The sequence below is a fragment of the Bos mutus genome, chromosome 8 (genome assembly GCF_027580195.1).
Source record: "Bos mutus isolate GX-2022 chromosome 8, NWIPB_WYAK_1.1, whole genome shotgun sequence".
NCBI classification, from domain to species: Eukaryota; Metazoa; Chordata; class Mammalia; order Artiodactyla; family Bovidae; genus Bos; species Bos mutus.
Window position 1 is genome coordinate 67,020,209 of NC_091624.1, and position 13,724 is coordinate 67,033,932.

The 13,724-nt window shown below is 44.4% G+C and overlaps 1 long non-coding RNA gene across 5 annotated transcripts in view; it reads left to right on the forward strand.

Annotated features, from left to right (window-relative positions):
* Positions 1-13,724, forward strand: part of LOC138988904 (uncharacterized) — a 155,289-nt gene that overhangs the window by 63,667 nt on the left and 77,898 nt on the right. For all 5 annotated transcript variants that reach the window (XR_011465155.1, XR_011465151.1, XR_011465152.1 and 2 more), the window contains exons 2-3: positions 10,477-10,937; positions 12,172-12,276. This is a non-coding gene — a long non-coding RNA (uncharacterized lncRNA). The remainder of the gene's footprint in view (positions 1-10,476; positions 10,938-12,171; positions 12,277-13,724) is intronic.

A 13,724-nucleotide genomic window follows, 5' to 3' on the forward strand; every position in this document is an offset into this window, starting at 1 on the left:
GGAGGTGGTAAAAGAGAATTGGGCACACCAGGTTAGAGATGATTTTCATGTTTAAGTCATAAACATGACTTAAGCTCCCACCCCAGCTAGTGCTTTCTGCTTTACACAGAAAGCAGTGTGATTTCTCTTTACAAAGCAGTGATTTAATGTTTTGCACAAATACTATATACTTTATAAAATGTTAGGAGATTTGAAAAAATACACTCAAAAGAGAGCAAGAAATCACCCCTTGGAATAACCACAGTAAACCTGTAGTGAGCATTCTTCCAGACAACGCAGTAGGTGTATTTATTTGGTCTGTAGAACAAGGATGCAAGATGAAACTAACCTCATTCTTTTTTAAATACACAAGTCTACACAACTAGAACATGAATTACATGAGAGGAAGCAGCTTGCCTTTGTTCCCTGATATGTCCCCAGAGCCAGATAAGGGTCTGGCATAGAAAAGGTCCTCAATAAATATTTGTTGAATAAATTGTTACTATGCAAATATTATCCATGGCACAATCTTTTTTTTTTTAAGGTTTACATTGTCTTATTTGTGTGGCTGCATCAGCTCTCAGTTGCAGTACACTGGATCTTTGTTACATCACGTGGGAGCTTTTCCTGGGGGCACACCAACTTTCTAGGTCGTGGTGGCCAGGCTCCAGACTGCACAGGCTCAGTACTTGTGGCACAAGGACTTAGTTGCCCTGTAGCATGAGGGAGCTTAGTTCCCTGATCAGGGATTGAGCCCACGTCCCCTACTTCACAAGGTAGATTCTCAACCACTTTACCACAGGGCAAGTCCCACAACCAGTTTTTATATTTGATACATTGTATTTCATGGAGAGTTAAGTATGTTTTTTCATGGAGTTTTAACTGCCTCCCCTTCACTTGTGTTGTCTGCTTTGACTGTATTCGTCCCTTCCTCAGCTTCCCCAGCATTGTGTGAAATCCGTGGAACATTCTGTCTCCCAGAAACCCCTCTCAGGGAGGTTCCTCCCTCCTGCTTCAACCTGGAATGATTCTCTTTAGGCTTAAGGGGCTGGGGCACACAATTCCATCCTGAAATTCCCCATCTGAATTCCATGCCTTCCTTTCTTTGGGGTTACTTCCTTGTTTGGATAGAGAACAAGCTCCAGAAACATCCTAAGAAAGTGTTGGGAGAGGGAAAGCATCCCTAGGTTTTCCTGGGGAAAGGGAGCTGACCTTTGGCTGTCCCTGGAACTCAGCCCAGGCCCCCTCTTCACCGTTCTGTCTGCTCCCTTCCTGGGCCTTCCACTCGCCATGCCCTTCTGTCCCTCAGGCCTTTGCACTTGCTCTTCTTTCTGAATGCTCTTCCTCAGGCTCATCGCAGGGGTACCCTTCTCATCCTTCAGTCTTCAGTCTACATGTTCCCTTCTTAAAAAGCCCTTCTCAGACCACTCTACCCAACGGAGACCTTTCCCTCTACCCCGTCTCTCTCTGTCACCTCCCTCCATTGACTTCCTTTGTAGAATGTATTCTAACTGGCAAGTACATCATCAGTCTGGGTCTTGCTGGCTGATTGGATGTCGCCCACCTTGGAATATCAGCTCCATGTCTCTCCTGTTCACTACTGTATCCCCCATGCTGGATATGGGGCCAGGTAAATAGCAGACACTTAGTAACTGTTTGCCAAATGGATGGATGAACACTGCTGCTGTGTGACCTGTTGGATAAGCTTTCTGTAGAATGAGGATGACAGTGGTAGCCACCACATAATGTGTGGTAAGAGTTAGATGAAGTAAGGAATACATTTAAAGAAATGGTTATCTGCACATAGTAAGACTCAACAATTATTCTTTTCTTTCTTTGTTTCTGAGTTCTAGGCTTAACTCTGACCCTGCTTGGGTAAACTTGAGCTAATCACAGAACCTCTTGGGCTGTCAGAGTTTTTGAGTGCCTACACACTGTTCTAGTGCTGGAAATATGGTGATAAGCAAAATATAAATCCCTGCTCTCCTGGGACTTACATTCCAAGATATCTGATGGTCTACACACTTTCTCTGATATCCTGTGTCACTTAGGAACTGGAATTACCTGGCTAGGTTTTGCCTGGAGGAGGGGATGAGGACTGGCTTTCCCTGATGGTTTGGCAGATCTCCTCCAACTGGGCATGTTTGAAAGTGAATTTGCTAGCTACAGCATAGGATCTGAAGTTATCCCCTCTGAGAGCACAACAGAACTGGAGGAGTTGGCTGACTTCCAGCAGAGCCTTCTGCCCAGAGGGCCTTGAGAGGGGCTGGGGGGAGGGGAGAGGCACAGGTGGAAAAAACATCCAGGGGCCCCACCTGCCTGGGGACAGCGTTTCTTCTGATTTGCAGACCTATCTCTATCCTTCCAAAAATGAGTGCTGTCCCAGTTCACACAGGTGATAAAAACTGATATCTCCACATTCTCACTCATTCTTGCTGGGCCTTTGGTTTCAGCTCAGTGCCCTGATCCAGAGCCTAACACTTAACTTCTGGCCAGGAGGTGACTTCAGCTCTGGGGAAAAGCAAGCCCATTGTGTTTGCTTGGATCGATTGATAAGAGAAATTACTGAGGATGTTCTTCTTTGACATTTGCCAGGGGCAAAGTTTCATGTAAGTAGGGTGCGTGGGTGGATGTGAAATAGCAGTTTGTCCCAGGAGACTGATTATGGGGCCAGAATCCTAATCCCAGGTCTGGAATACAATCTAATACGTGACTTTGTATATTGTGTAGATTGAGTTCATAAGATACTCAGCAAATATATCAATCAGTAATTCTAAAGTGTTTTTGACAATAAACACAAAACATGGGAATTATTTAAGTAATATGGTAAATAGTGAAACTTCCAGTGGACAGAACAAAAGAGGTTGGATATATTTGCTGAGGAAGAGTCCCTGCAGGATCCCTCGGGGACAAGTGTGATAGTGTTTGGTCCTTGATCTGACAGATGTGGAAAGCCTCAGGCAGAGGACTCTCACTCTACAAAAAATTCCTAAGGGAGTCTGGTTGAGAGGATGAGAGGAGAGAAGCATAGAACAGATCTGAAATATCACTCTGAGACAGTTGTTCTTGTTGAATTTGTGTTAGGGCTTCCCAAGCAGCTCAATGGGTAAAGAATCTGCCTGCAATGCAGGAGGCACAGGAGATGGAGGTTCGATCCCTGGGTCAGGAGGATCCCCTGCAGAGGGGCAACCTACTTCAGTATTCTTGCCTGGAGAATCCCATGGACAGAGCTACATCCCTGGCAGGCTACAGTTATAGCGTCACAAAGAGTCGGACACAACTGAGCGATTGAGCATGCATGCAACAACAGCCCTTAAAGGCTACTCCTAATATAGTAGAAACATGTAAACTGTGGACTTAGATACGTTTTCAAAGAATAATTTAAAAAAAAAGCTAAAGTCATAATTCTCATACAAATATATGCTGAGTATCTGTTAAAGATTAATTAGAGAGGTGGGGTCCTAATGCAATATAACTGATGTCTTTATAAGAAGAGAAAGGAATACCAGGGGTACATACACACAGAGAAAAGACCATGTGAGGTAGCAAGAGGACTGTCGTCTACAAGGCATGGAGGAAACCACCCCACTGGCACCGTGATCTTGGACTTCTGGCCTCTAGAACTGTGAGAAAATAAATTTCTGTCATTTAAGTACCCAGTGTATGGTCTGTTATGGCAGTCCTAGAGAAATATAAGAGAGAACATGCAGGAAGGCAAAGCTGGTTTCAAAGAGGATGAAAGAGATGATCAGTGACCATGAGAGTACCAGGGCCCAGCAGCTGATCTGGGTGCCTCCCCTCACAACTGCAGGCAGGGCAGAGGAGTGGGCTGTCTTTTCTTTTTCTTTTTTTTTTTATAATTTTACTTATTTTTGGCTGTGCTGGGTCTTCGTTGCTATGGGGGGCTACTCTCTAGTTGCGGTGCACGGGCTTCTCACTGCGGCGGTTTCTCTTGTGGGGCACAGGCTCTCGGGCATGTAGGCTTCAGTAGTTGTATCTCCTGGGCTCTAAAGCACAGGCTCAGTAGTTTTGCTGCACAGGCTTAGTTGCTCTGCAGCACATGCAATCCTCCTGGATCAGGGATCAAACCCGTATCTCCCGCATCTGCAGATGGATTCTTTACCGCTGAGCCACCAGGGAGGCCCCAGGAGTGGGTAGTCTTGACAAGACTTAGCTGGAGAGGGGCGGGGAGCAGCTGGCTACCCACCCTTCTTTACCCTTGGCCATCACGATATTGCCCTCTGTTTGCCCTCTAACCCGATGCTGTTGTCAACCCCTCACTGCTTTCCGTGAGGACTTCAGCTCTGCTGTACTCCTCTCTCTCCTCTGCCTTTTCAGTCAAGAGTACATAGCTCAGTTGGTAAAGATTTTGTCTGCAATGCAGGAGACCCCGGTTCAATTCCTGGGTTGGGAAGATCCCCTGGAGAAGGGAAAGGCTACCCACTCCAGTATTCGTGGGTTTCCCTTGTAACTCAGCTGGTAAAGATTCTGCCTGCAATGTGGGAGACCTGGGTTCGATCCTTGGGTTGGGAAGATCCCCTGGAGAAGGGAAAGGCTACCCACTCCAGTAATCTGGCCTGGAGAGTCCCATGGACTGTATAGTCCATGGGGTTGCAAAGAGTCGGACACAATTGAGTGACTTTCACTTTCACTAGAGTAGGGGGTAGGAATTCCATATGGACCTGTAACTGGCATCTTTGTTGCTGGCCTTCCATTGGTTTTCAGAGGTGAGGTGGTTGATCAACTGAATTGAACGTATGTGTGTGTATTGGTGTGTTTTTTTTTTAATTTTTAAAAATTTTTATTGGAGTCTAGTTAATTTATAGTGTTGTGTTTCCGGCATATAGCAAAGTAAATCAGTTATACATATATCCACTCTTTTTTAGATTATTTTCCCATTTAGGCCATTAAGGAGTATTAAGTAGAGTTCCCTGTGTTATATAGTTGGTCTTATTAGTTATCTATTTTATATATAGTGGCATATACATGTCTATCCCAGTCTTCCAGTCCCACACGCATATGTATGTATTGTTAACATATTTTAATACTTTGGTAGGAGTTGAGGGGAAAGGGGCTTTTATGGTCCCAGGCCTGAAGGAAGAGACAGAGGATTACCTAGGAAGCCATTCTAAGATTAGCCCAGATCCCTCTGTGGGATGCTGTGTGCTCACTCACTCAGTCATGTCTGACTCTTTGCAACCCCGTGGACTGTAGCCCACCAGGCTCCTCTGTCCATGGCATTCTCCAGGCAAGAGTACTGGAGTGGGTTGCCATTTCCTTCTACAGGACACCTTAGGACTCTGTTGTCCAGCACAGGGAGCTCGGAGCCCTGGGACTGGGGTTACAATGGGGTTTCTTTTTTCTTTTTCAAGCTGCTAAATGCTTGGTAATATTTTTTTGGTGGGGAGGGGATAGTGCTTCAGAACTGGTTCATCCTGAAGTGTCCCATCTGTGGGGACAACTGCTCCCCATTACCTGAGTATAATAAAGCACCAGCAGGGGCAGCCTGGGCCTGAGGCTCTCTTTGGAGTGAAATGAAACAGCCTCTCTAGGAAAGGAGAATTGAGTCAGAGTGTTTGGGTGGTGCCTTTCCTCCAGGCCCTTCAGCTCCATCTTTCATTCCGCAATGCTTGGCTGCCTGGGTGAAAGCCATACAAACTATTAATAATGTAAACAGGCTGTTAATTATAGGAAGTATTGTGAATTATGAGTGAAGCACCCTGTGTGGACTGTGACTTATCCGTAAGGTTATATGCTGCACAGGTCTGTAGGGAGGCCCTGGAAGATGAAGTGTGCAGGTCAAGGGCACAGTGACCAGTCCTTGATCCATGGCACCATTTGCTGACCCCAGGCAAGAAGACCCTTAATCTTCCTGGATTTCATTTTCCTCACAAGTAAAATGGTAAGAATCATGTACTAGAATGTTTTTTTAAGGAGTGAGAGTGGGGAGAAGGAAATAGCCACCCACTCCAGTATTCTTACCTGGGAAATCCTAAGGACAGAAGAGCCTGGTGGGCGGCAGTCCATGGCTCGCAAAGAGTTGGACGTGACTTCGTTACTAAACGGCAGCAGCAGTTGCTTTACAGTGTTGTGTTAGTTTCTGCTGTATAGCAAAGTGAATTGGCTAGATATATATATATCTCCCCTCTTTTTTGGATTTTCTTCCAAGTTGGGTCACCACAGAGCACTGAGTAGAGTTGCCTGTATTACACAGTAGGTTCTCATTAGTTACCTATTTTATACATATCTATAGTGTATATGTGTCCATCCGAACCTCCCGATTCCCTCCACCTTGCCCTTCCCCTTTTGCTATCCATACATTTGTTCTCTACATCTGTGTCTCTACTTCTGCTTTGCAAATAAAATCATCTATACCATAAAAAATAAAAAAAGTGAAAATCCACATGAGCAGTGATTTTCTAGCAGGGGATTCAGGCTCATTTCTTGTAAAAACGGTGCAGCCGTGTGGCCCACTATACACCATTGAATGAAGCCCCACTATTCACCATTGAATGTATGCCAGCACTGTTCTAGGGGCTGATGATACAACAGCGAGCAAAACAAGCAGAAGTCTCTATCATCTTGTATTCTATTGTGTTGAGACTGATGATAAGCGAGATAAGGTAATGATGTGTTAGTTGGTGATAGGTGGTATGGAGAAAAATAAAGCAAGGAAGAAGGAGGGGAAATGTAGTGGCCAGGCCCAAAGGCCCCAAGAATCCCCTCAGGCATTCATACTCTTGTGTGGTTCCCTCCACAGTGTACCGCATTGTCCAGGGATTAGTCTGTGTGACCAATAGGATATGGTAAAGGTGATGGAATGTCATGTCTGAGATTAGGTTTTAGAAGATGGTAGCTTCCTTCTTGGGCTTGCTTTCTGGTCTCTCTCTCTAGGGGAAGCTGGTTGCCATACTGTGGGGATAGTCAGGCAGCCTATGATGAGGTCCACATGTAAGGAGCTGAGGTACCCCGTCAGAAGCTGGTGAGGAAAGGGGCTTGCCAACAGACTGCAACCTCATGAGAGACTCTGAACCAGAGCTTGGAGGAAGCCTTGTCTTCAGTGTTCTGGAGTTGAGGATGTATTTTCTGCATGGCTACCATCACTAAGGCCTATGCTAAGTGCTTTGTTAGCACTTATAATTATCACACCTAATTCTCCTAACAGCTTATGTGGTATGCTATTATTACATCCATTTTACAGATCAAGGCTCAGAGGCTAATTCATTAGTGCACAAATCCTTCAGCTAAGACATGTTTGAGCTGGGACTCACACTTGGGCCTCTAAGCTGCCATGATATCCCTCCCCTCCTTTGCTCTTTTCAGACAAGGCTTGTGATGTAACACTGATGCACTTTCCCCTCCCTTGTCCTCCAAGTCATTCCTAAATATTGACATTTATTGAGCTCTGTGATCCCCAGGCCATACTTGTCCCTCTATTTCACCTCTGGAATATAAAAGGCAGCTCCAATATTCACAAGGATGATAGTCTATCCCACTCCAGGTTCATGGTTCTGGAATCTTGTAAGAACATTTAACTGGAGATGTACCCTCTTGACAAAGTTTAAGTACATGATGGTGGTGGTTTAGTCGCTAAGTTGTGTCCGACTCTTGGGACTCCATGGACTGTAGTCTGCAAGGTTCCTCTGTCCCTGGGATTTTCTAGGCAAGAATACTGGAGTGGGTTGCCATTTCCTTCTCCAGAGGATTTTCCTAACCCAGGGATCAAACCCGGGTCTCCTCAAGTACAGGCATATTCTTTACCAACTGAGCTACCAGGGAAGTGCAGGATACAATATTGTTAATTACAATCACAGCAGGTCTCTAGAACTTATTTATCTTGCTTAGCTGGCACTATATACCTGTTGAATAGTGACTCCCCACTTCCACCTTACAGGTCAGGTTTGTCTCTAGCCTCCTTTGTCCCCTACAAAGGATACAAACTTCTTGTTTTGTGTTGTTTAATTTCTAAGTCGTGTACAATTGTTTTGCGACCCTGTGGACTATAGCCCACCAGGCTCTTCTGTCCGTGGATTTCCCAAGCAAGAATACTAGAGTGGGTTGCCATTTCCTTCTCCAGAGGGTCTTCCCAACCCAGGGATCAAACCAAATCTCTTGCATTGACAGGCAGATTCTTTTACTGCTGAACCACCAGGGAAGCCCACAAACTTCCAGCATTGCCTTAATTCTGGAACTCGATCTCTGGTGCCATTGGTTGCCTCTTATTTCTTACTGTTTTTATGTAGTTTTCTTTTGTATGAGATGTAACTAATTATTAAGATAACGAGAGGTGGGATCTCTCACGTCTCAGGTCTTTGATCCACAGGTTATGGGGCATATTGGTCTTCCTGTTGGGAAAACAGATTTCAATCTAGGACACATACCCAAATGCCGTTAAGAGCCAGGCAGTCACTGGAAACGAGCAGCAGGCCCCGTGGAGTGCACAGCCCACTTGGACTGCCTTTCTATTTCCTGTTTCGCTGGAGACACAAAGATAAGCGCTATTTCACGTCTTTCAACACTGATGTGAAAGTCCCACAATACAAGCAGGATGATAAGCAGCAACAGTCATGGGCTCTGTGCCTTGGTGATAGTGGGGTGGGCCAGGGAGGGCTGTGGAATGCTGAGAAAATGCTTGCAAGAGGTATGGCTGCAACTCAGAACTACTGAATAGTGTCCCATGGAGTGCAGGTCTACTGTGCACAGATATTCCAACAGACGACAGCAGTCTGGGTGATTTGGGTGTATGAAATTGACTATCTTTCTTGTGTTTTGAAGTATTGCTGATTTACAATATTGTGTTGTTAGTTTCAGGTGTACAGCAAAGTGATTCAATTATATATGTAGTTTTTCAGATTGTTTTCCATTATAGGTTATTACAAGATATTGAATATGGTTCCCTGTGCTATACAGTAAATCCTTGTTGTTTATGTATAGTAGTGTGTATCTGTTAATCCCATACTCCTAATGTATCCCCACTGCCCTTTCTCCTTTGGTAATCACAGGTTTGTTTTCTATGAAAATTGACTGATCTTTTATTATTGAAAAATAATTAAAAAATACTTTTCAGGCCGGTATAGTGCAAGTCAAACAAAACATCTGTGGGCTCATTTGGGGTCTTAAACCTTGGCTGTACATTAGGATCATGTGGGGAGCCTTTAAAAGTGCTGATACCAAATCACACTCTTGAGTCAATTAAGTCAGCCTCTTGGGAGGCAGGATGAGTCATCAGTATGTTTTAAAATGTCCCAGGTGATTTCAAAGTGCAGTTAAGACAGAGCTACCAGGCCTGATGACCATCGGTCTGTGACCTCTGGTTTCTAAGGGCCTGTTTCAGCAGGAGCTGTGGGTTCTCTACTCTACCCGGGCTTTTTCTGATGTTAATTGGCAGGGGTGCCAGGTCACCAGGTGTCAGGTACCCTGGGTGAGGCCTCCAAAGGAAGGCATCAAGTGCTCTCCCTGTCTGTTTCTCTTGAGGTCTCCAACTCTGTTATGAAATGTGGGTTTTCATGGTGATGGCAGTTCCTGAGAAACTCACATGTTGTTTCACCTTAAATGGTAGCAAAGGCTTGTTTCATGGCGCACACTATCTGATTTAGCATCTTGTCCTGGATACAAGGGCTTCCCTGGTGGCTCAGACAGTAAAGAATCCACCTGCAACTGAGATCCAGGTTCAATTCCTGGTTTGGGAAGGTCCCTGGAGAAGGGAATGGCAACCCACTCCACTCAGTATTCTTGCCTGGAGAATTCCATGGACAGAGGAGCCTGTGGGCTACAGCCCATGGAGTCACAAAGAGTCAAATATGACTGAGTGTCTAACACACGCACACACACACACCTAGATAGAATTGCTTTCTTTTTGTTTGCTCTTTTTCTTTTGGCCACACTGTGTAGCATGTGGGATCTTAGTTCCCAGAGCAGGGATCCAACTGCCTCCTGAACTGGAAGGCAGCATCTTAACTCCTGGACTACTGGAGAAGTCTCACGGGTGCAATTTCTTATTCAGTCACCTGGCCACACTGTCTCTATGTTATATGTTAATGACTAGACATCATGTACCTTCCGTCACCTTGCAACTATGTGACAATGCCCTTTGGGTAGGTATGCACACAAAATCATCTTCAAGGTCTTAAGACTGACTACAGCAGGTCTCCCCAGGTACCATGGCCTGATGGTGGTGTTAACCACGGTGGGCAAATAGCAGTGTCTGATATTCCTTCCCCATTCTCGGGTGGTGGTAGTTCTCACAGTCACATCCTTGACTCTGTTGTCTCATCTGTCTTGGATCACACACTTTGGCTTGCACTCTCATACCTCTTAAATCTGTGCCAGCAATTCTTAGTCTTTGCTGAGTTCCAAGCCCTTATTTTCAACAGTCTATTAGATGGTTTCACCTGAATGTCTTATAGGAACCGTGGACTCAAGGTGATCGATCCTGAATTTATTATTATTTTCAATAAATGTGTTACTCTTTCTCTCTCCATTTGCTTTTTTCTAAAGGAATTTACTGAAAGGACACACAAGAGAAGACCTGATAAACCAGAACTAAGGAGAGGAGCCCAGGACACTTGTGGATTCAGAGCCTCAGATACACATGGACAGCCTTTCAAGAAGCTGCCTTTGGATGACTCATTCACAGCCACCTCCAGTACACATGTGTTTCTGCTCAGATTCAGATTCCTGAGCAAGATGAACTGATTGGTGTTTCTTTGGTCATGTGACACCCCTGACTTTAACCCCTGTGGTTGAAAACCCACCAGAATCAGACAAAACAGGCTGGGTGCTGTTACTAGAAGGGGAAGAACTTCCAAGGAGCAGAAAAAGGATTTTATAAAAATCGTCTTCATCTTATTGATTTAAACATTATGCAGGTAGCAAGTAAGCAAATGCATTTGTGAAAAACAAAATAATGAAGAGTATAGAATAATACCTTACTTCTTACCTTACTCTCACCCCCAGAGGTAAGTACTATCAATTTATGGTGTCTCTTTATAGATTTTTTTGGTACATTTAGCGATTGTAAATTTGTCTGTAAACTTGCATGTATATACACAATAATATAACTATTTTAAAATGAATATGATGTACTGCTGCTGCTAAGTCACTTCAGTCGTGTCCGACTCTGTGTGACCCGGTAGACGGAAGCCCACCAGGCTCCCCTGTCCCTGGGATTCTCCAGGCAAGAGTACTGGAGTGGGTTGCCATTTCCTGCTCCAATGTATGAAAGTGAAAAGTCAAAGTGAAGTCGCTCAGTCGTGCCTGACCCTCAGCAACCCCATGGACTGCAGCCTTCCAGGCTCCTCCATCCATGGGATTCTCCAGGCAAGAGTTCTGGAGTGGGGTGCCATTGCCTTCTCTGATATGATGTACTGCCTTCACTTAATTTACAGACCTTTACCATTTTAAAACTTACAGCTCTAATATCTATTTTAACAAGTAATTCATGGTTAACGTTAATTTAAACAGTTCAGAAGTTAATAAAATGAAAAGTAAAAATTTCCTTTCTTCGAATCCACATTTTCATAAATTCCTAGTGCTATTCCCCAGAAGTTACCACTGGCAAGTTTCTTTTATAACAGAAAATACTGTAAGGTAAACAAGTAAGCAGGGCCTCCTAGGACTGCTCCCTTGCTATAGACCAACGTTATAATGTCAATTATCAGCCCATTTCCATAAATAGAGCAAAATCAATAGTATCAATGGATGGATGATTGCCAACATTTTTGTTACAAAATGTAGTATTTGTTAAGTTACTGTCAGTAAACTTTCTCCCTCTTCTAACTTCCTGACTCCCCAAATACATCTTTTTTGTGTAACAGGGCCCATGCCAATTTTTAAATCAACATTTTATAGATATCCTTGCTGCTTATAAATCTGACATAGAAACCAGTGTTCAAAGATCTTCATTCTGCTGCTGCTGCTGCTAAGTCGCTTCAGTCGTGCCCGACTCTGTGCAACCCCATAGACGGCAGCCCACCAGGCTCCCTTGTCCCCGGGATTCTCCAGGCAAGAATACTGGAGTGGGTTGCTGGAAATAAACTAGAACTTGTTTGTCAAAATCCAAGTAGATAAGTATCTCTCTTTGGACCAGAACATGCAGTATTACATGAACATATCTTAGGGAGAAAGACATTGGCAAGTTTTTCTCTGTTTGAATTCTGGGGTAATTTTTTGTTCTCATAAAATATTTTACAGATAGAGGGGACGTTAGGTTTGATTGCTACAACCTTCTTATACCGTCGACCATTTGGAAACAGCTACATCAGCTGTAAAGAGGAGTGTCAGCTGGTGTGATGGCTGGTAAGCAATTTTGGGAGCGAAAGCTTGTGTTGATTGTCGTCAGCTGGGCACACGAGGCAGGGCAGTTCTTACCTCTTCACTGAGCTCCACGCAGGACATTCTGGACACACTGTGGCCTGCTTCTCGGATCTTTTTCAATCTAACGAAAGGAATTCTGAGAATGCAGAGGGATCCCCATTCCCCTAGGCATGCTAAGAACTCCTTTGCTTCCTGAGATCATGAGAAGCGGAAGGAAAGTGGAGAGAAGTAAAAAGTGTAATTATCCTTTTAAAAACTTTAATTAATCTGTGGCTGCGCTGGGTCTCCATTGCTGTGCACAGACTGTCTCTAGTTGTGGCGCGCAGGCGTCTCACTGCAGTGGCTTCTTTTGTTGAGGAGCACATGGGCTTCAGCAGTCACAGCTTGCAGCATCTTTCATTGTGGTATGTAGGCTCTAGAGCACAGGCTCAGTAGTTGTGGCACACAGGCTGGGTTGCCTCTTGGCGTATAGGATCTTAGTTCCCTGACCAGGATCAAACCCTCATTCCCTGCAGGTGGATTCTTAACCACTGCACCAACAGGGAAGTCCAAGAGTATAATTATTCTGTGCTGGCTCTGGGACAGCTAAATACCCTTGCTATGTTGTTCTTGAGGGAATTTGGGTTTCCCTTTTGTGGAAGTTGGGCTCCTCTTGTTATCAACACTAGGTCTTTCGTCCTTCACCTCCCTTCCAATCAGACCCTCTCTGTATATGTGGTAAATGCCCATTCATTGGCCCACAATTAAAACATAAGCATTGCACACAGTATACACTTGCTTAACCATTTGCTGAATTAACTAAGAAGAATTCACAGTTAATGGTAGAAACCCTCTACTTGGAGTCAAGCAATTGGGAATTCCTCTTTATTTTGTTTGGTTCCAGCCTGCAGGGCTGGGTGAAAGGGTGTTGTGTTTACTTGTAGTAGCTCAAAGTGATGTAGCCAAGGTGTAAAATCAGAACCGCAGGTACACAGAACTGACCATCAAACTTAAGGGCAGGATGAAGAGAAATCGGGAGGGTAAATGCATATGTCTCTAGCTAGGCATTTGTGATGGGGGATACAATCTGTTGTAAGGAATTGAGAGGGGCGGACAGTCAGGACTCTCTTTTGGTGGGTGTTCTGACATGGTGGCCTGAGGGAGTCCTGAAGGGCCCATCACTTACACACTGACTTCTCATAAATTTCTATGGTATGTTTTTTAATAATTCATAGAATATATAGAAAATAAGAATATTGAAGCCCTGAACAATACTATCAACCAGCCAGACCGAATTGACATTTGTAGAACATTCTACCCAACAACAGCAGAATAAACATTCTCAAGTGCACAGGGAACATCCACCAAGATGGACCATATTCTGGGCCATGAAACGAGTCCCAGTAAATTTGAAAGAATTCATGTTATACAAAGTATATTCTCTGATCACA